Here is a 21,530-nt window from a genome sequence, read left to right on the forward strand (position 1 = left end):
TTTACCTTGGACAAATATTAGCAGCTGGTATTAACAAAGAGCAAATGCAAGCGGCAGTCGATTGCAAACATGTGCAAATCAGACTTAATTTTCCAAAATGTAAAATAGAAGCAGCATTTGAATTTCACCTTTAAAATTAAATAGAATATTTTTGCAAGGATGAATAAGAAAGGGAATTAATATCAGAAGCAGGATAATTATATATTTTTTGTCAATTGAGGGTTTCTAATTTTGTTGTTAATATGTTATCCTATTTCTTACTATGCTAGACACTTCTAATAATATTGATTGTGTTTTCTTCTATAATAAATGAAATGGGACCAGAATGTCCTTGTCAATCATTTGTGCTGGATTCCATTTTGGATTGGCATTTTTTAATATATTTTAATCCACCACAGCAGCAATTGACAACTTGCTAAGTTAGTTTTATTAAGGCATTCGGTTTAGCTCAACATTGGCAGAGTCAAGGATGCCAATATCAATAGTCAAGAAAGTCAAGAGCGTTTTATTGTCATATGTCCTGAAAAGCAGCACAATGGTTATGTAAATGTGGTACTCTGTAAAGTCCATAATAAACAACAACATTACCTAACTTTATGTATTACTACTGGGCAGTGCATATTAAGAACATAATGTACTGGTTGGATAGTTCCATTCAGCAGTTGTAGTGGATAAGAATGGAGAAAGAGGAGTGCTATCCGCACGATATAGGAACAACATTGCTCTCATCGATAAAATGGAATAGTATAATATATAAGAAGAACCCAATTATTCACAATACAATAAGAATTTGGAAACAAATAAAAGTATCCTTGAAATTAAATAATCTATCAGTACTCACCCCACTATTGAACAACCCCGCATTCAAACCATCTCTCATCGACAAAACATATCAACAATGGGATAGACTGGGGATTAGGAAAGTAGGGGATATGTATGAATTGGGCAAACTGTTATCATTGCAACATTTAAAATTAAAATTTAAACTGAAGGATAATCAATATTTTAAATATATACAGATATGTGACTTTATGAAGAAATATACACATAGATTTCAAACAAACTATATTTTTAGACCCTTTAGAAGAAGCAATGAATATTAAGGCTGATTCACAAAAACTAATATCATACTTTTATAATAATATTAGACCAAGTGCAGACCCGTTGGGTCTTTTCCCCCAACATGCGGTTGTGGGGGGGAGGCGGCATGCAGCGTCACACACACTAACTGTGAGGGGGGAGAGGAGAGGGGGTGGAGAGGGAGGAGGGAGAGAGAGGGGGGAGGGAGGGAGGGGGAGGGGGGGGGGGAGGAGGAGAGGGGGGAGAGGAGGAGAGGGTGGGAGGAGTGGGGGGAGGAGAGGGGGGGAGGAGGAGGGAGGGTGGGAGGTGGGAGGAGGGGGGAGGAGAGGGGGGCAGGAGAGGAGGGGGGGAAAGGGGGGGAGAGGGGGTGGAGAGGGGGGGAGGGGAGAGAGGGGGGGGGAGGAGGAGAGGGAGGAGGGGAGGGGGGGAGGAGAGGGGGGGGGTGGAGGGGGGGGGGGAGGGGGGGCACACAAGGCCGGGGAGGAGAGGGGGGGAGGGGGGAGGGGGGGGGGGGGAGGAGGGGGGGGGGGAGGGGGGGGAGGGGGGGGGAGGGGAGGACGGGGGGGAGGAGGGGGGGAGAGGGGGAGGGGGGAGGGGGGAGGAGGGGAGAGGAGAGGGGAGGAGGGAGGGGAGAGGGGGGGGGGAGAGGGGAGGGGGGGATAGAGGGGGAGGGGGAGGAGAGGAGGGGGGGGAGAGAGGGGGGGTGAGGGAGAGGGGGGGGGGGAGGTGAGGTGGGGGGAGGGGGGGGAGAGGAGGGGGGGAGCAGGGAGGGGAGGGGGTGTAGGGGGGGGGGGGAGGGGGATGGAGTGGGAGGAGGAGGGGAGAAAAAGAGGGGGGAGAGGAGGAGGGGAGAGAGAGGGAGAGAGCGAGTGCCTTTTTATTTCAACCCAAACCCCCCAAACAACCATTTGCAGGCAGTGCTATTTTACTTTAACCATATTTTCATTTTCAAACCACATTAAGGGTACTTACTCACAGTAGTGTGAACATGTGTTCAGTGTTATTCACAGCTCAGAGAAACGTGACCCTCTGCCCTCCTCCATCTTGAAGAGACTGAATGAGGCACGCCACTTCCTGGTTTTATAGTCCCTCCCCCCTGCCGCCAGCGGGGGCAGCAGAGAGAATGGAGAATTTTGTAAAATCATTAATATCTCTGTCATTTTTAATCGACTGGAAAAATCCTCGGCCCACATGCGGCGGAGGGGGGCTCTGAGCGAGGTGGCTAAAAATGACGGCCGTAGGTGGCGGCGTTCTCTTGGAAATCGCAGCACAGATCGCCAAAACCGGCCAAGAACAGACCTTTATTTATATAGATATTAAATAGAGAATTACCCTCAACAGAAGCACTAAGAGAAGATTGGGAACATGAGCTAATGATAAAGATCTCAAAGGATAAATGGGAAAAGTATCTGATGAACACACATAATAGTTCTATTAATGCAAGACATAATTTAATTCAATTCAAATTATTACGTAGACTATATTATTCAAAAACGAGGTTGAATAAATTTTATCCAAATGTCTCTCCCAGATGCGATAAATGTTTGTTTCAAAACGCTAATATAACACATTCATTTGTAGGATGTACAAAGTTGAATAAATTTTGCAGCGATAGATTTGATATATTTACAAAGCTTTTCAAGTCCAGAATAGAACCTAAAACGGAATGGATTATATTTGGAATAATAATAGAAGACATCAATTTAAATAAAGACCAAAAACGTTTTTTTTAATTATGGGTTAATAATTGGAAATAAGTTGATACTTAAATTTTTGAAAAATACAACCATACCAACTGTTAAAATGTGGATTAGGAATATGATGGACATAGCACACCTTGAAGAAATGAGACTCCGACTAATAGATAAAAATGACCAATTCTTAAGGAGTTGGTCTCCTTTCATCGACTTTTTGGAATCATGTGATGCAGCGGTACCGTAAAGATTGCTGATTTCAGTTCATGCCGTGGATAGATCTACATCTCCGAATAAAGATTTGAAAATTTCTCTTTTAAGGGGCCTTCTCTCCTATTTCTACTTTCCACTTTTTCTTTTTTTATATACACACTTCACGTTTTTCTATTCTCTACCATCTATTTTTCCTCTTTTTCCCCTTTCTATTGTTTTCTTTTTCTTGTCTTGCTTACTTCCTTCTCAAAACATAAAACTAGAGGTTGTACATAGAATGGATTACGGTATGACATAGTTGGCACCTAAAATTAGGTTCCACTGTATTGTTTTGTACTGTATTAACTTCTAATAAAATAAACAAACAAAAAAAAAAAAAACGACAACAAAAAAGTTCAGTAGTTTCATAAAAAATCTGACAAATTAGTAGATATTAATAGTGAAAAAATAATGTCCCCATCTATATAGTTCAGAGCCTGTTTGGAGGTTGTCGTGTTTAATGGTCTGATGGTTCTAGGAAAGAAGCTGCTCTTGTACCTGAATGTTACAGTTCTCTGTCTACTCCTGTACCTTATCTCGATGACAGGACTGAAATGAGAGCATGGCCAGGGTGGAGTGAATCTCTGTTGATGTAGTGCCTCCTGTAGATCCTTTTGATGGTGGGGAGGTCAGTACCCGTGATGGAATGGGCAGTGTTCACCAGTACTCTATGACTTAACAATTTAACAAAAATTTATTTTTACATACCATCAACAGTGAACGCAAACATCCCAGGGTATTATTTAATTTGGCAATGTCAGAGGATATATAAGGCCTTAGTGTACTTGTCTTAGGTCACACCTTGTAATCCTTTCCACAGTACGGACCCTTATGATCCCCACAGCCTCTCTAAAGGGTTGGCATTCCCACAGGTCTAATAGTTTTTGATTTGCTGCTAGAGTCATGCGTGGGCCCCCCAAGATCTATGGCCTTGCTCACCAAATGAGTCACTAAAACAATTTGAAATCAGAATCACACTTTATTTGCCAAGTATGTTTTGCAACATATGAGGAATTTCATTGGACAGGTCAGTCATACAATTAAAAGTAACAGATCACTCAAAAACACATTTTAACATGAACATCCACCACAGTGACTCCTACACATTCCTCACTGTGATGGGAGGCGAAATAAAGTTTGTCCTTCCTTAGTTCTTCCTCGGTCGTGGGCCTCGAGCCCCCGTTGATGGGACGATCTTGACTCCCGTAGCCGGCAGCGTTCGGGCCCTCCACATCGAAACGATCTGCTCCCTCATTGGGGTGAGGTCAGCACCCCCGTGCCGGGCGATCGAACCTCGCGTCCGGGCTGGTCGAGCCTTTCGCGACGTTAGAGCTCCCGACTAGCGTCACCCGAGACTGTGATCCCTTGTTGGTAAATCCATGGTGGTCGTGGCGGGAGCGATCCCAGGCAAGGGATCTGCGCCGATGTTAAGTCCACGCCCCACGGTGGGGCTCACGACAGTCTGAGGAGGCTTCCATCTTTATCGATATTAGGCCGCAGAGCCCAGAGAATGTGATCCAAAAATTGAGCATATTCCCGGGAACGAAAAGGACTTGAAAAAAAGTTTCCCCCGATCCCCCCCCCCCCCCCCCCCCCCACTTCCCCCCACATAAAACATACCAAAGAACATTAAAACAAAACTTTAAAAAAAAAAAAAAAATAACAAAAAAAAAGAAAGAAAAAACTAACAGACTGCCGAACAGTCAGCATGGATTTGTGCCTGGAAGGTCATGTTTGACTAATCTTCTTGAATTTTTTGAAGAGGTTACTAGGGAAATTGACGAGGGTAAAGCAATGGATGTTGTCTATATGGACTTTAGTAAGGCCTTTGACAAGGTTCCTCATGGAAGGTTGGTTAAGAAGGTTCAACTGTTGGGTATAAATGCAGGAGTAGCAAGATTGATTCAACAGTGGCTGAATGGGAGAAGCCAGAGGGTAATGGTGGATGGCTGTTTGTCGGGTTGGAGGCAGGTGACTAGAGGGGTGCCTCAGGGATCGGTGTTGGGTCCTTTGTTGTTTGTCATGTACATCAATGATCTGGATGAAGGTTTGTAAGTATGCAGATGATACCAAGATAGGGGGTGTTGTGGATAATGAAGAGGATTTCCAAAGTCTACAGAGTGATTTAGGCCATTTGGAAGAATGGGCTGAAAGATGGCAGATGGAGTTTAATGCTGATAAATGTGAGGTTGGCAGGACAAATCAAAATAGTACGTACATGGTAAATGGTAGGGAATTGAAGAATACAGATGAACAGCGGGATCTGGGAATAACCGTGCATAGTTCCTTGAAGGTGGAATCTCATATAGATAGGGTGGTAAAGAAAGCTTTTTGGTATGCTAGCCTTTATAAATCAGAGCATTGAGTATAGAAGCTGGGATGTAATGTTAAAATTGTACAAGGCATTGGTGAGACCAAATCTGGAGTATGGTGTACAATTTTGGTCGCCCAATTATAGGAAGGATGTCAACAAAATAGAGAGAGTACAGAGGCGATTTACTAGAATGTTGCCTGGGTTTCAACAACTAAGTTACAGAGAAAGGTTGAATAAGTTAGGTCTTTATTCTCTGCTTAAGGGGGGACTTGATAGAGGTCTTTAAAATGATGAGAGGAATAGACAGAGTTGATGTGGATCAGCTTTTCTCTTTGAGAATAGGGAAGATTCAAACAAGAGGACATGACATCAGAATTAAGGAACAGAAGTTTAGGGGTAACATGAGGGGGAACTTCTTTACTCAGAGAGTGGTTAGCGGTGTGGAATGAGCTTCCAGTGGAAGTGGTAGAGGCAGATTCGTTGGTATCATTTAAAAATAAATTGGATAGGCATATGGATGAGAAGGGAATGGAGGGTTATGGTATGAGTGCAGGCAGGTGGGACTAAGGGAAAAAAGATGTTCGGCACGGACTTGTAGGGCCGAGATGGCCTGTTTCCGTGCTGTAATTGTTATATGGTTATATATGGTATGGTGATCACATTTCATTGTGCCAACTGGTACATGTGACAAATAAATGTATCTTCATCTTGATCTTGATCATATACAGTTATATGACGTCAATTTAACGGCATCATGCCAAGTTAATACAGGAATGTTCCTGTTGTACTACTCTATGTTCTATAATAAGGTTAAGATACATTCAGATTTGATTGATTAGAGGGGGAGGAGGAGAGAGCGAGAGAGGGAGGAGAAAGAGAAGAAGAGAGAGGAAGAGAGAGAGAGAGAGAGGCAGATAGAGGGAGAGAGGGAGAGAGAGGGAGAGAGGGAGAGAGAGAGAGAGATAGAGAGGCAGAGAGCGAGGGGGGAATGAGGGACAGAAGGAGAGAGGCAGAGAGGGAGAGGGAGAGGGAGGAGGGAGAGGGAGAGGGAGAGGGAGAGGGAGAGGGAGAGGGAGAGGGAGAGGGAGAGGGAGAGGGAGAGGGAGAGGGAGAGGGAGAGGGAGAGGGAGAGAAGAGGAGAGAAAGAGCAAATACATGGGGGAGATTTGAAAGTAAAGAGATTATAAAACCCACACATGGACAGAAAAGGAACCAGTAAATGAGAGGACACATTGAGGTAGTGGATTAATGGGTTGTGACAAGAATTAAGATAAGGACAGAATCTTAAAGGACTTTTCTGATGGTGCAAGGTGTGGTCCGGAATAGCCAACATAACCATATCTGAAGCCTCAGCAGTACATAGGCTGAGGCAGGGGGGGTATCAGACAATCTCTAGTGTGAGTGATGGCACTGGTATATGGCCCAATTGGTCCTTTGGGAACCAGAGTTAATGCTAAGAAGTAAACAACCTGGTTCAGGTAACTGCCAGTGAAAGGGATGAAATTATAAATGCAAAACTGAGATCAAGGAGGCGAGCTGGAATCAGTGCAAAGTAATTGATCTGACGCAATGACATTTAATTTCCAACTCAGGTTGCGCTGTTGAAATGATGCATGGCCACCTGATGCAGTGTTGTCTCCAGTTGATAAGTCAACATAGGGAGAGAATCTGCATCATTCAATGTTAACAAAGGATGATCCACAGAGAGTTTGTGCATCTTCCAAGTTCTATGAGCACTCATGATTTAACTCTTTGATGCAAGCCAGTAGCCGTTACAACAGGGCACCTATGGCTCAAACTAATAAGGCACAGTTGGAACTTGCTGAGAAGAATACCAGATGGCATGTTGCATACCTATCATGAATGCCAGTCAAAAAGCAAGTCAAGAAATCCAAGTGCAGTTTGACTACAATGCTGGTAAATGTTACCTTTAGAGTCAGCACGGTTGTAATGGGCGGAAGAGCCATGTTCTATATTGTACCACTCTGTGAATCTGTGACACTAATTTGGTGACTACATTTAATCCTGTGCTCTACGTCTTGCCCCCTTATTCTATTTCACTATATTGTAGCGGAACCAAACGTGGTGAATAAAGGTGAGACGTCAGGCGGGTTCAAAGAGTTGTTTATTCAGTGGTGACACGTTAGGTTGGTGCACTAACTATAATACGTTGTTGCTGTAGCTGAGCGAGGTTGTTATCTCAGGCTCAGCTACCTGTTGACTCTCCTAGGTCTCGAGGTGAGAGACCGTAAGTACCCGGACACTCCCTCTAGCCCATGATGTCACGTGCCCGCCCTCGTATCTCCTGGCCTGTGTTTAGGCTGACGCCACAATATGTTCTTTATCTCATCGTTCGCTAAACATACTGCAGAGCCTAGCTGTCACTTTCTAGGCAATTCATCAGTTCTCCATTTATCAGTCCACCACTCACTTTCAGCCTTACCCCCGTGCCTTTTAGTGCATCTGTCTCACCTACTCTGGATGCACGCCATCCATCAAATAAAAATCTGCCGGGCTGTAAGTTATAAACAAGAGGCAGCTTCGGCAAGTTCTGGCAAATCTGGGCAGAGGAAACCAACATTAGCAGGCAGGTGGAATTGGGAATTGTGAACATTTCTGACCATGGAAAAAGGGCTGAAAATATGGTCTTCAAGCACATTCCAACTGTGTATCTGCTGGCTATCTTTGGGTGGGAATCTCTGTGGCATTAAGCAGGACAATGGATCCCTGAACTACAACTCATCATCAATCTCCACCATCAAGAATAGCAGAAATGAATGATATCCCATCAGAAAGAAGGTATAGGACACTGTGGCACAGTGGTGAAGTGGTTGCTGCCTTACAGTGCCAGAGATCTGGGTTTAATCCTGACAAAGGCGAATGTAAATATGGAGTTTGGACGCTCTTCCTGCCATCACATGGGTTTTCTCCGGATGCTCTGGTTTCCCCCAACACTACAAAGGCGTAGAAGTTTGTAGGTTAATTGGCTTTGTTAAACTTGTAAATTGTCCTTAGTGTTTAGGATAGTGTTAGTGTACAGGATGATCGCTGGTAGGCACAGTCTTGGTGGGCTGAAGGGACTGTTTCCATGTTGTATCTCTAATCTAAACTAAATTAAACTAAACTGTAACATGCAGATTCAGGAACAGCTTCTTCCCAACAACTATCAGATTATTGAACACTACAAACTCCATCTAAACTACAAAATAACTGGGTTGCAACTTGGGCTTTGTTTTGTTTTTTTCTTGCACTATATTGTTTTGTTTTTTTGTTTGTTGATTACATTATCTATTGAGTACTGTGTTTAGAAATCCATGAGGCTGATACTGCCAGTAGGAACTGCGATAGATCTCCTCAATGGTAGGGAGGTCTGAGCCGATGATGGACAGGGCAGTGTTTACAACTTTTTGTAGTCTTTTCCGCTCCTGGGAGCTCAAGTTGATGAACCAAGCCATGATGCAAGAGCCATGAGGTCAGCATGCTCTCTACTGTGCACCTGAATGGCAGTAGCTCTACAACTATGCCACCGTGCCATTCATTAGTAACCACTATGTAGGACTGAGTTTTTCTCTCTTGCTGTGACACTATGTGCTCTGTTTTCGTTTTCTCTTTGTTTCCCCTGTGTTTGCTCATACGTGGAAAAATTTGCCTAAAAAAGTTTTGTTCCTTATCTCAGTGAACGTGACAATAATAAACCAACACCAATAGTGAAAAACAGTCATACATCATTAAAAAGTTTCAATGGTTATTTTAGTGTGAATATTGTGTAAATAGTTGAAGTTTCCATCAGCTCAATGCTTTCCATGTTGGAGAAGTTGCCATAGTCCAGTCCCTGGATGATCGGTTCAGCTGTGTATTCACATTTATCTGGTCATGTGCATACTCCAGAATTTGCTGTCTGATTTCCTTCATTATAATTGCTGCATGCTGTTAGTTTCACCGTCACTCTCGTTGCATATTTCAGGCCAATAACTTTCCTTTGACAGCTCAGTGGGCTAAGCCTTGATATCACAGATGCAGAAAGGACTGTTGCTAGTGCGGTATTCATATCTCGCAGAGAAACACCGGCATGTGATTCACAGCTGTAAAGGGAAGTTTACAAGTGTTTAATAAGACTGTAATGCACGAGCTCTTGAAACTTTAAGTTGTTTATTTCTATTTATTTCAGCCACTACTGAAGCTACCAAATTGAAATTCTATCTCAGCAAAGTCTACTTTTGGTCAAAGGAGAATTTGCACATATGGCTCATGGTGCACAATGCAACATAAGCAAAATAAAACCACCAGGTAAAGACTGAAACATAAACGATGATAGCAGCTGGGATATAATAAGATTTTTTTTTTTACAAGAACCAAACGCCAAGAAAATTTGAGAACATTATTTTGAAGGAATTTTACAAAAGTACATTTCCAATTCAATATTAATCTATCAGCAATGCAAGTTATGTTGCCTATATTTAAAAAATATTATAAAATAATTAACATTTATAGTAACTTCATTGAGGTGCAACACAAAATCATAATAATCAGAGCAAATTAAGGAAAATGTAAAGAACCTACATGTTTTCTCCTGGAGTGGAGAGAGAGAGATGTGCAGGCAGCTGTCATTCAACTCCTATTAGGCATAAGACAGGTCTGTGTAAGGCAAAAGTGTGTTTACCTACAGTGGATTTAAAGCCTGCGGTTAGATTTTGCCCATTAATGGTTTTTATCGATCATGACAGATCTTTTGGAATTAATCAAGGTGATTTTGGATACCCGTGGATAACATATTCACCTGCTGGGACCTTAATTAATGCAGGTTTGCTGGTAGTTATAGTAGCATTTATTGTCCTTAAAAATGTTAAAAGTAGCCCTTTGCTATAAATTTTAATGACTGTTAAATTTAATACCCCCATTGTGAGTTTCCCATGGCTAATGAATCTCACCAGTGAAACACAAAACTTGAGAAGAGTACTTAAGCTTATTATCATTTCATCTGAATAAAAGCTCACTTATTACAGCTGATGTCTCAGTTCCCTTTGGCAAACAATTGACTAAGAGTGCCTGTGTTGATGCTGCAATTTCAAAACCTCAGATACTATTCATTTATTCAAGTTCACAATGCAAGGTAGGCTGTGGGCGTTTAACCACGGCGGTGCAGCTGGTTGAGCTACTGCCTCATAGTGCCTGAGACCCGGGTACAATCCTGACCTCTGGTGCTGTCCGTGTGAAGTTTGCATGTTCTCGCTGTGACCATTTAGGTTTCATCTGGTTGGTCCGGTTATCCCCCACATCCCAAAGACGTGCGAGCGTGTAGGTTAATTGACCTCTGAACATTGCTCCTAATGTGTGAGCATAGATGCAAAAGTGGGTTGGCAAAGAACTAGTCTGAACAGGTGATCAGTGGTCAGTATGATGGGCCGAAGATCCAGTTTCCATGCTGTATCTTTGAAATAAACTAAACTTAATTAAGCAGAGAAATTCCAACACCATCCACACTTCCCCTGGTGTGACCATGACACACATAGCTGTTAGGTGTCCAGAATAGGTGATGTTCTCCTTCTTGCAAAATGTTGTACAATATTGTTAACGTTGAAGGTGCTTGATCAGAGATAAGAGGAACGTGATGGACGAGATGGAGCAAGTCCTAAGCCATTCACATGGTTTGTTCCCCAGGATCTCGTAATGACCAGCTAATTCAGTAAGATTTGAATCATATGGGAAAACAGCTCAGATGAAACTGTCTGCTATTATCTTTTTGTATTGTATTGTATTCAATTTATTGTCATTATATCATAAGAGACAACAAAATGATTTTCCTTACAGTCAAGTACCATAAAAATAAATAATAAATAAATTAAACATATTTAAAAAAAGCACAAACATTGAAGTCCACGACACAACATAACCCCACAGTGGCACCAAAGTTGAGGAAGTTACCATAGTCCAGCCAGCCTCCCCGCCGATCTTCCCAGATGTTCACCCTCCCATGCACCCGCAGTCGCCACCATGGGCGGCCCGATGCTCAGGCCCTCATGCCGGAAATGATGGAAAACCGACGCCGAACCCCGACGGAGAAGCGACTGAAGTACGGTATTCCTCTTACCGTACCATCTTCCCCCACATAAAGACATTACAAAAAAACCACAGAAAACGCACTTCAACATAACAAAAAACAAAAGGATACCGGACTGAAAGCAGAGGCAGCTAGCACCAGCGCCAACGGATGTCCAATTGTCACTTCCACTTCCCCTTGGACATAATGGTTTTTCATAGCTTGAACTCATTGGGGCATCCCATCATTGGGTCTCTTTGCATATTGATAATTATCACCAAACAACTAAAAGTGAGTAATGATGAAAAATGGTGTCAATAATAATCGTGGTATGTCCTTTTATTAAGAGAAAGAAACCCAAGAGTTTGCGACACCCATGTGCATACCCTCCATAATGAGATTTCTCTTAAGCTTTCTGCTACTTCAATATGGTGTGTCCTTTTCCACCACTTCCCTGTGGTCAAAGATAATTGCTCATATAATGGCCTGTGTCAGTGATTATTAGGCATCAGATGTATTCAGAGGTTCTGGAATAAGGGAAACTGCTAGTCAATTCAAAAAAGCATCTGTCTTCAAAGAAAAATTACATGTAAACCACTAGCAGTAATCAAAAGAGCCACCTATGTCTGTTTGAAATTGTAGGCTGCCCGTTAACCATAGGAGGCTATTTAAGAGATTTGCTTTGAAAATTGATATGGCAATCCCTTTTATTGACATTGTATTATGCTACCTACTAAAACAATGTATTTTAATTAAATATTTTAAGACAATATATAAATGGTACTAGACCAAGTGCAGACCCGTTGGGTCTGTTTCCCCAATGGCGTTTGCGGGGGGGGGATCTGGAACAATTTTCCTGCATCTAGCCTGTCCAACCCCTTAAGAATTTTGTACGTTTCTATAAGATCCGCCCTCAATCTTCTAAATTCTAGCATGTGCAAGCCGAGTCTATCCAGTCTTTCTTCATATGAAAGTCCTGACATCCCAGGAATCAGTCTGGTGAACCTTCTCTGTACTCACTCTATGGCAACAATGTCTTTGAGCATTGGGCGTTGTGACATCACACGATGGAACGTTCACCATGGGCTGGGGCTCCTGCAAAGGCATATGTAAATGTATCCATTCCGATTGGACATATGTGAACATTGGGCATTGTGACATCACACGATGGAACGTTCACCAGGGGCTGGGGCTGGGGCTGGGGCTGCTTCTATGGGTGAAAAGCCAGTTTTTTTTAAATATTGGGGTGGGGGGGGGAGGAGGATTTGATTAAACATGTGTACATAAACACGACAAAATGTAATCAGGAGTGGATACTTTAAAAGAAAAGTGAAAACTCTACCGAAATGGAAAATCTCGGCGATTCTGCGTCTGGTTTCGGCGTAGCAAGGAATCAAAGGAAGAAAGGCGGCCGGCAGCTGGACGGACGGGCGCCGGAACCCGGCAGGCACACAGTTTTATAAGATAGATAGATAGATAGATAGATAGATAGATAGATAGATAGATAGATAGATAGATAGATAGATAGATAGATAGATAGATAGATAGATAGATAGATATTAATTAATCCTTGTTGAAACTCCTTAATGAGTTCAGAAAGAGCGTCTTCCGCAATAACACACCATTGATGACATATTCTTGCCATGGAATACACAGTTCAGGATATGCCCATTTTGTCATTTGATATTCTATATATCCAGTGAACCATCTACCAACACTGTAACAACATTCTCCCTGTGACCGCATGGGTTTTCTCCGGGTGTTTCGGGTGTCATCCACATACCAAAGATATGCGGGTTTGGAGGTTAATTGGCTTCTGTAAATTGCACCAAGCTTGTCGGGAGTGAATACAAAAATGAAATAAAATAGAATTAGTGTGAACGGGTGATCGGTGATCAGCGTGGAGGTGGTGTGCAGAAAAGCCTGGTTCCATGGTGTACCATTCAAACATTCAAAACAGTAGGACGTTTTGGGTATCTGGTGTTTTGTGCTCAGAACCCCTTGAACCAACCACTGGTATTTGAATGTTCCAAAGGGTTCTCCCATTTGTGATGTGCCACTATCATAAATGCGTAATTCTGCAGTTTAACCTGTCAAACCTCAGAATGTAAAATATATAATCACAACCATTGAAACAGCACTTAGTTGCTTACTGGGTGTTTCCATGCTATATCCCTCAACTATATCAATACCGCAGTGTTGAATGTTAGGAGAGATTCTCCAGAAGACCTGTGTGTGATGAATAAAGACTTTATATGTACCAACTTCTGTCTCCAGAGGCTTAGTCAGAATCACAACACCCTGTATGACTTTTGGACCAAAACCTTGTTTTGGTAAGTTTGGAGTGGTGATTTGGATGATGCATGAGAAGAAACGCGTTGAGTGATGTTGCTTTTCCACACTTCCTTCTGCCATTATCACTCTCCAAAGCCAGCACAACATCACACCCATCAATCTCATGCAGATCAGCCCTTCGGGCAAACAAATTGACATCAAAAAGCATCCAGACTTGGGTCATGGTCCACAGGCAGTAACTTAGGAGCTGCACTTGAAACTCTGTGAGAGTGAGCTTGCTCTCCAAGGTAAGCATTCACAGTCATCCACCTCACTGGAGACCTTTGAACTATTTTTAATTGAACTTTAATGGACTTTATCTTGCACTAAATGCTGTGCCCGTTACCCTTTATCCATGCACTGTGGATGGCTTGATTGTATCCGTGCATATATATTTTTTCTTTTATGGATAGCACACAAAGGAATGGTTTTCACTGTAGATAGGCACACAATTCTGGAGTAATTCAGCAGGTCAGTCAGTGTCAAGTCAAACTGTAATGAAAGGACTAATGCTAAATTAAAATCACAAGCGCAGAATAGTAGGAAAAGAGCATATACCGTACAGATGAAATGGACTTAAAAGGGGAGGAGTGCAGTGCATGTAATAAAAAAGGTATTACCTGCGTCCAAGTTAAAGGGGGAGGAGTATTATGTATGTAATAGAAATGTTATTATCGGCCTCCAAGCTAAAAGGGGAGGAATATTATGTATGTAATAGAAGTGATGTTACCTGCCTCCAAGTTAAAGGGGGAGGAGTGTTAGGTATGGGATAATTAGGATAAGTAATGGGTGTCTTGTGATGTCTTGGGCAAGTACGCATGAGCAGGGGGAGACTGGAAGTGGTGTCCTGCAGTAAAGAAGCTTGTATGATTCCTCTCGTGTCCGACCCTTTATTCAAGACTGTTCAAAGCATCCGAATACACAACAAATGGCGACGAGGATAAAAGAACGAAGATAAGAACAAGGCCAGCAAGAAGAATCGAAAACAAAAGTTAAAAATAGAAGTAGTATTTGGAAACAAGTGGAACAGCACCAAGCCAAATGGTTTTGAATTGGCGTCAAAAAGAAAAAAGGTAGGAACGGGAAGCAATAGCTCAGGAAAGAGCTAGGAAAACAAGCAGAGGCCGCAAGGGTCACCAAGCATGGTGTCAGCTTACCTGGAATGTATCCAGGGCTGTGCAGCCCACAGCCAAGCCCAAGCAGCAGCCACAGACGTCGGGTGGGGGCCTAGTACCGTGAAGGCCACGGACAGGTCCAGAGAAGCCACCGACAAGCGGACCGTGTAGCCCACGGCCAGCCCCAGTAGCAGCCACAGATGTCAGGTGAGGGCCTAGTACTGAGTAGGCCACGGACAGGTCCAGAGAGCCACCGCCAGAGGCTGAGTCTTCAGCCCAACCGGGAACAGTCAATCCGGTGGGGGGAGAAAACAGAGAAAGCCCGGTCGGGATCAGAGTCAACCCGACCGTGAACAGAAAAGCAGGCAGGCCCGCGAGAGAAGTTGACTTGCGGCTAAAACTTGAACAGTATAATCTAAGAGACTGTCCTAAAAACTGCCGCGATTGCCAGCAAAGGCATGCAGGACTGATTATCTACAGCACCCGATTAGCAGCCGGTTTTTCACCTGCTAAAAGACTAAGCTGTTAAATGCCTTAAGACCTACAACATCCAAATGCCTTCAAAGTAATGGCTGAAACAATAAATCAAGTGGAACTGTAAATTAATTGCTGAATCTGCCAAAATAAAAAGGGGAAAAAAAATGGAAAAGAAGTGTTTGGTCATTGAGTGAAATCCAGTTCATCATTTCGGGGTGGATGAATCAGATCCCTTTCAAGTGGGGAATCTGCGCAAAAACATTAAAAGACTTGACAGTCAGCATCTCCCATGTTCTCACTGGAGGGCTGGTCCAGCAACGCAATATTCCACCACTCCACCAATTCCAATATTTGCGACTTTGTGAAAAAATATATACAAGGATATCAAAAAGTAACTCCTGACTTATTGGAAGAAGCAATGAATATTGAAGCTGACTCACAAAAATTAATATCCTATTTATATAATAGTATTCTAAATATAGACCTACCATCGACAGAGGTACTTAGAGAAGAGTGGGAACGGGAATTAATGATAAAAATTACGAAGGTTAAATGGGAAAAATACCTGATATATATTCACAAATGTTCAATTAATGTAAGATAATCTAATACAATTTAAAATTGTACATAGATTATATTATTCAAAAACAAGATTGAACAAATTTTATCCAAATATATCCGCCACTTGTGATAAATGTCTAGCCCAAAAGGCAACTATAACACACTCCTCAGTTTCCTGCATAAAACTTTATAGATTTTGGAAGGATATTTTGAAATACTTACAAAATTATTCAAGACAAGAATGGAACCTAATACTGAAATGATTATATTTGGTGTAATGGAAGAAGATGGGAATAAATTGAAACGCGTCTCAAAATCTATTCCTTAATTATGGTTTAATAATAGCAAAAAAATTAATACTTAAATTTTGGAAGGGTACATCAATACCAACGCTTAAAATGTGGATTGCAAGTATGTTGGACACCGCTCATCTTGAGGAAATGCGATTCCTCCTAATGGATAAATCAGACCAATTCATAACGAGTTGGTCTCCATTCGTCGTTTTTTTGGAATCATATGGTGCAACACAATTGTAAAAAATAACTGTTTCAGGACTGGACGAGGGTTGGTCAAGACTATAAATAATGATCTCCTTTTCTTTTCACTATTTTCTCTCTCAACTTTCTTCATTTACTCGTTTTCTTTCTTCACACACTATATATTTCACATTTTTCTATCCTTTACTATCTAACTTCTTTTTCTTATTCTCATCTTTTTTCAATGTAACAAAAAAAAAAGAAGTTGTACATAAAATGTATTATGAAAATATATATTAGGCACTTTGGTGCCATATGACTGTGCTTACTTCTAAAAAAATAAAATAATTAAAAAAAAAAAAAAAAAAAAGAAGTGTTTGGTCATTGAGTGAAATCCAGTTCATCATTTCGGGGTGGATGAATCAGATCCCTTTCAAGTGGGGAATCTGCGCAAAAACATTAAAAGACTTGACAGTCAGCATCTCCCATGTTCTCACTGGAGGGCTGGTCCAGCAACGCAATATTACACCACTCCACCAATTCCAATATTGGTGGCCAGTGGGGGGGATTTCTGGAGCACTAGTATGGGTGTTGTGGGCTGAAGGGGCTGGTTTCCAGAGGGATAGTATGGACATTGTGGGCCAAATGGATTCTTGGGGTGGCAGCTCACTCAAGACTGGTGGGCTGGAAGTTGACTCACGGCTATTCCTTGAAATTCCATTTCTAGCAGGGGTCAAGGCCACCAAATTCAAGTGCAGTTTCCGACCACTTCAAGCAGGGTGCAAGGCCATCAAATTCAAGTGCAGTTTCATACCACTTCAAGCAGGGTGCAAGGCCACCAAATTCAAGTGCAGTTTCATACCACCAAGCTGGGTGCAAGGCCACCAAATTCAAGTGCAGTTTCTTACCATTTCATGCCGGGTGCAAAGCCACCACATGCTAATGCGGTTTCATACCATTTCAAGCAGGGTGAAACCACTATAAAACCAACATGAAAACACACAAAACACCACGTAACACCACGTAAACACCACACCCACAGTTCAGTAGACATTCAGTGTGTTCAGTTGATTCACAGACAGAGTCGTGACTTCTCCCTCTCCCATCTTGCATAGACTGAGCCACACCCACGCTTCCGGGTTTTATAATCCCTTCATGGTATGCGTGGCCTTCATGGTATGATTGACAGGAGAGAGATTCTTACCATTTTTTAAACACCAATGACATTTTTATTTTTCATTGATGCGAAGAATCCTCTGCACCTGATGATCGGAGGGGGACTGAGTTACATGGTCAAAAATCACAGCCGTAAGTGGTAGCATTTTATCTAAAATCAATATACAGTGCAAACAGGACGTTGTCAAGTTTAGACTTTTAATCGTGTTGCTTAAGTTCAAACCAACCACCACCAGCAACCATTTGCTGTGCTTTAGTTCAAACCAACCACCACCAGTAACCATTTGCTGTGCTTTAGTTCAAACAAACCACCACCACCACCAACCATTTGTTGTGCTTTAGTTCAAACCAACCACATTTTCATTTTCAAACCCCATTAAAGGCACCCAAGATCAGTAAAACCACACACACAGTTTAGTAGACATGTGTTCGGTGTTATTCACAATTCAGACTGAGGGACGTGACCCCCTCGCTTCCCCCATCTTTCAGAGACTGACTGAGGCACTCAACACTTCCGGGTTTAATAGTCCCTCCGGAAGGGGCGTGGCCTTCAGGAGAGAGAATCTCAACATTTTTAAACACTAATAACTCTTATATTTTTCATCGATGGGAAAAATCCTCTTGTCCTACGCAGCGGAGGGGGATTCTGAGTAAGATAGCCAAAAATCCCAGCCGTAAGTGGCAGCGTTTTTTCAAAATTCGATATACAGGACAACAGGAAGTGTTCAAGATCAGACATTTAGTAATATAGATATCAGGCTAGTTGCAGATGCGATAATGCGAGTCCCCTTCATGATGATCCACATTTCTCCATGCTCTTCATACCCATGTGCCTATTTAAAAGCCTTTTAAATGCTACTATCATATCTGCCTCTGCACTCACTCCAGGCACCCACCACTCTCTGCATGAAAACTTGCCCCGCTCACTCCTTTAAACTTTGCCTCTCTGACCGAGATAGGCACTAAAAGCTGGAGTAACTCAACGGGACAGGTAGCATCTCTGGAGAGAATGAATGGATGGAATGGGAGAGAAGGAATAGGATCTTGACGTGAAACATCGCTCATTCTTCAGAGATGCTGCCTGTCCCAAAGAGTTACTCCAGCTTTTTGTGTCTACGCATTAAATATTAAACCTATATGCCCTCTAGCTTTTGACAAATCTACCCTGGGAAAAAATGGTTCTAACTGTCTCCTTTTTCTATGCCTCTCATGAATTTCTGTGCTTCGTTCAGATGTCCCCTCATCCTGAGGCGCTGCACAGAAAACAAATCAAGTTTGTGCAACCTCTCCTTGTGGGAAAATTCAGGCATTAATTTTGTTTAGAGATATAGCGTGAAAACAGGTGTTAATCCTGGCTAAATTGGAGACGATAGGACTTTAAAATGGGGTAAAAGCTTCAGGGCTGCTGGGAGATTTGGTCAATTAGGAAATGCTCTCTGCAGAGCTAGGACAAGCTGTGGCATGGTGCTAGTGTGTCTAGAGCCTAGATACAAGAAAAAACCAAGAACATCTGCAGACCCTGCCAATTAGGTGCAAAAATGCATAGAATGGATTGGATGGCTTCAAACCAGACATACACCTGGTAAATAATTGTAAATATTGTTGCAGAGTTCTACTTTGTCGAGTTTTGATTGGAAGAGGTATTGAGCCTTGTCTGGGTTTCTGGCTGATCAGGGTAAATGTTTCTTAGTTGGCTTCCTTGAGAATTCCGGTTTTAATACAATTGAGCTGCTGTATTATTTGGTTAGGAAAATGTCTGTTATGTATGGGGTTAATCAATATCTGTAATTGGATTATTAAGAGACAACCCCCATGTGGTTCGGCCCCTCGAGGTCCCGGGACATAAAAAAGTCGACTACCACAAAGTCCAGCATCGATCTTCTGGGGGAGTGCTTGGGACTGCGTGCCTTTCTGGAGTGTCTCTGTTTGAGCGAGGCCTAGAGGGCTTGATCAGACAGATACGAGGATCAAACCAGCAGTGGGATAGGTACAGTAGTTGAACTATAATGGCGCTTTTGTTTAAAAAAAAAAATTAGATATGCAAGTGCTTGATTCAGTGTTTTTACTGAAACTAGACTGGGGGGGGGGGGGGGGGGGGAAGCTGAGAAATGAGCAATTTACAAAGGGACTTCAGCCTACTGAGTCCACAATGACCAGTGATTATCACCCCTTCTACTAGCACTATTCTATACACTAGGGACAATTTACAATTTTAACCAAAGTCTATTAACCTAAAAACCTGTATGCCTTTGGAGTGTGGGTGGGAATCAGAGCACCCAGAGAAAACCCACGCGGCCACAGGAAGAAGATACAAACTCCATACAGACAGTACCCGTAGTCAGGTTCGAACCCGGGTTCCTGGCGCTGTAAGGCATCAGCTCTACCACTACTGTACCGCCTTGTACACTTTGCACACTTCCTCCACTACCTCATCTACTCCTGCTTGGCGAAAGTTCTAGCCTTCTTTCACTACCAGAAGCGACAAAGATGTCCCTTCATTTCTGAGATGTAACAGTTAGATTTTCGACACCATCTCCATGACCAGTCCTTAATGCACAGGTCACAAATGTTACTCCAGAACAAGGGGTCACAGTTTAAGGATAAGGGGGAAATCTTTTAGGACCGAGATGAGAAAAACATTTTTCACACAGAGAGTAGTGAATCTCTGGAATTCTCTGCCACAGAAGGTAGTTGAGGCCAGTTCATTGGCTATATTTAAGAGGAAGTTAGATGTGGCCCTTGTGGCTAAAGGGGTCAGGGGGTATGGAGAGAAGGCAGGTACAGGATACTGAGTTGGATGATCAGCCATGATCATATTGAATGGCGGTGTAGGCTCGAAGGGCTGAATGGCCTACTCCTGCACCTAATTTCTATGTTTCTATGTTTCTAAATGTTCCTTGTGTCAATGTGCTCCTGCTCATGGACACGGCACAGGAATGTAAACTGATGTCAGGTGTTCCTCCAACAGGCCTTTAAATATGCCTGCATCTTTGCATGGAGATGTCAAAGGGGACGAGAGGCGTGAGGCATAACTTTACTGAATAGCAGAGAAAACTTGAGAAGCTGTTTGGGCTTCTGTAGTCTTGGGTGGCATGGTGGCACAGCAGTAGAATTGCTGCCCTTCAGCACCAGAGGCCCGGGTTAAATCTTGACTACTGGTGCTGTCTGTACGGAGTTTATACGTTCTCCCTATGGCCAGGTGAGATTTGTCCGGGTGCTCCAGTTTCCCCCCACACTCTAAAGACTTATTTGTTTGTAAGTTAATTGGCTTTGGCAAAATTGTAAAGATCGTTCCAAGTGTGTAGAATAGTAAGATTAAACGAGAACTTGCCAGTTTGAATTTGATCTTTATTTTATGAGTAGTAATGTTGAGGAATTACGTGAAGACCCCATCCAGTACGCATGCGTGTCAATCTTCAAAGCAGCGGTGTGAAATCACAGAAAAGAGTTGTTGAACTGAACATAGTAAGATAAGAGAATGATAATACCTGTTATCATAACTTTATGATAGAGGGCTGGGAGCAGAGGGCACGTAATCCCTCAACGTTACTCCTCATAAAATAAAGATCAAACTTCAAACTGGTAAGTTCTCATTTAATCTTACTATTTTACTTCAGAGTCACATGAGTGACTACATGAAGATTTTAAAGCTCTGTGATTTCATGCCGTGGAACCGAGTCCAGGCGTCATATACTGCATCAGTAGGTCAATGATGAGTGAACATTAAGAATGCATTCAGACATGACATAGATATAGACATGTTGATGTTATTAATGAATAATAGTGGCAATAGTAACCTCCCTCAACCTGGAGGAAGTATGAACCATACCTAACATAGAGTTGACAAATACCCCTGATCTGGTAATAAGTTTATTCTGAATATTTGGACAGATCAATAATTTGACCATCCTGCAACCGCTAGGATGTGGTCCATCCCTGCTGCTGAGATATAGCGGTCCTGGTGGAGTGAAACTCAATGTCAATGTACACTCCTGTATATGCCAGACCCATATA

The sequence above is a fragment of the Leucoraja erinacea genome, chromosome 1 (genome assembly GCF_028641065.1).
Source record: "Leucoraja erinacea ecotype New England chromosome 1, Leri_hhj_1, whole genome shotgun sequence".
Lineage (NCBI taxonomy): Eukaryota > Metazoa > Chordata > Chondrichthyes > Rajiformes > Rajidae > Leucoraja > Leucoraja erinaceus.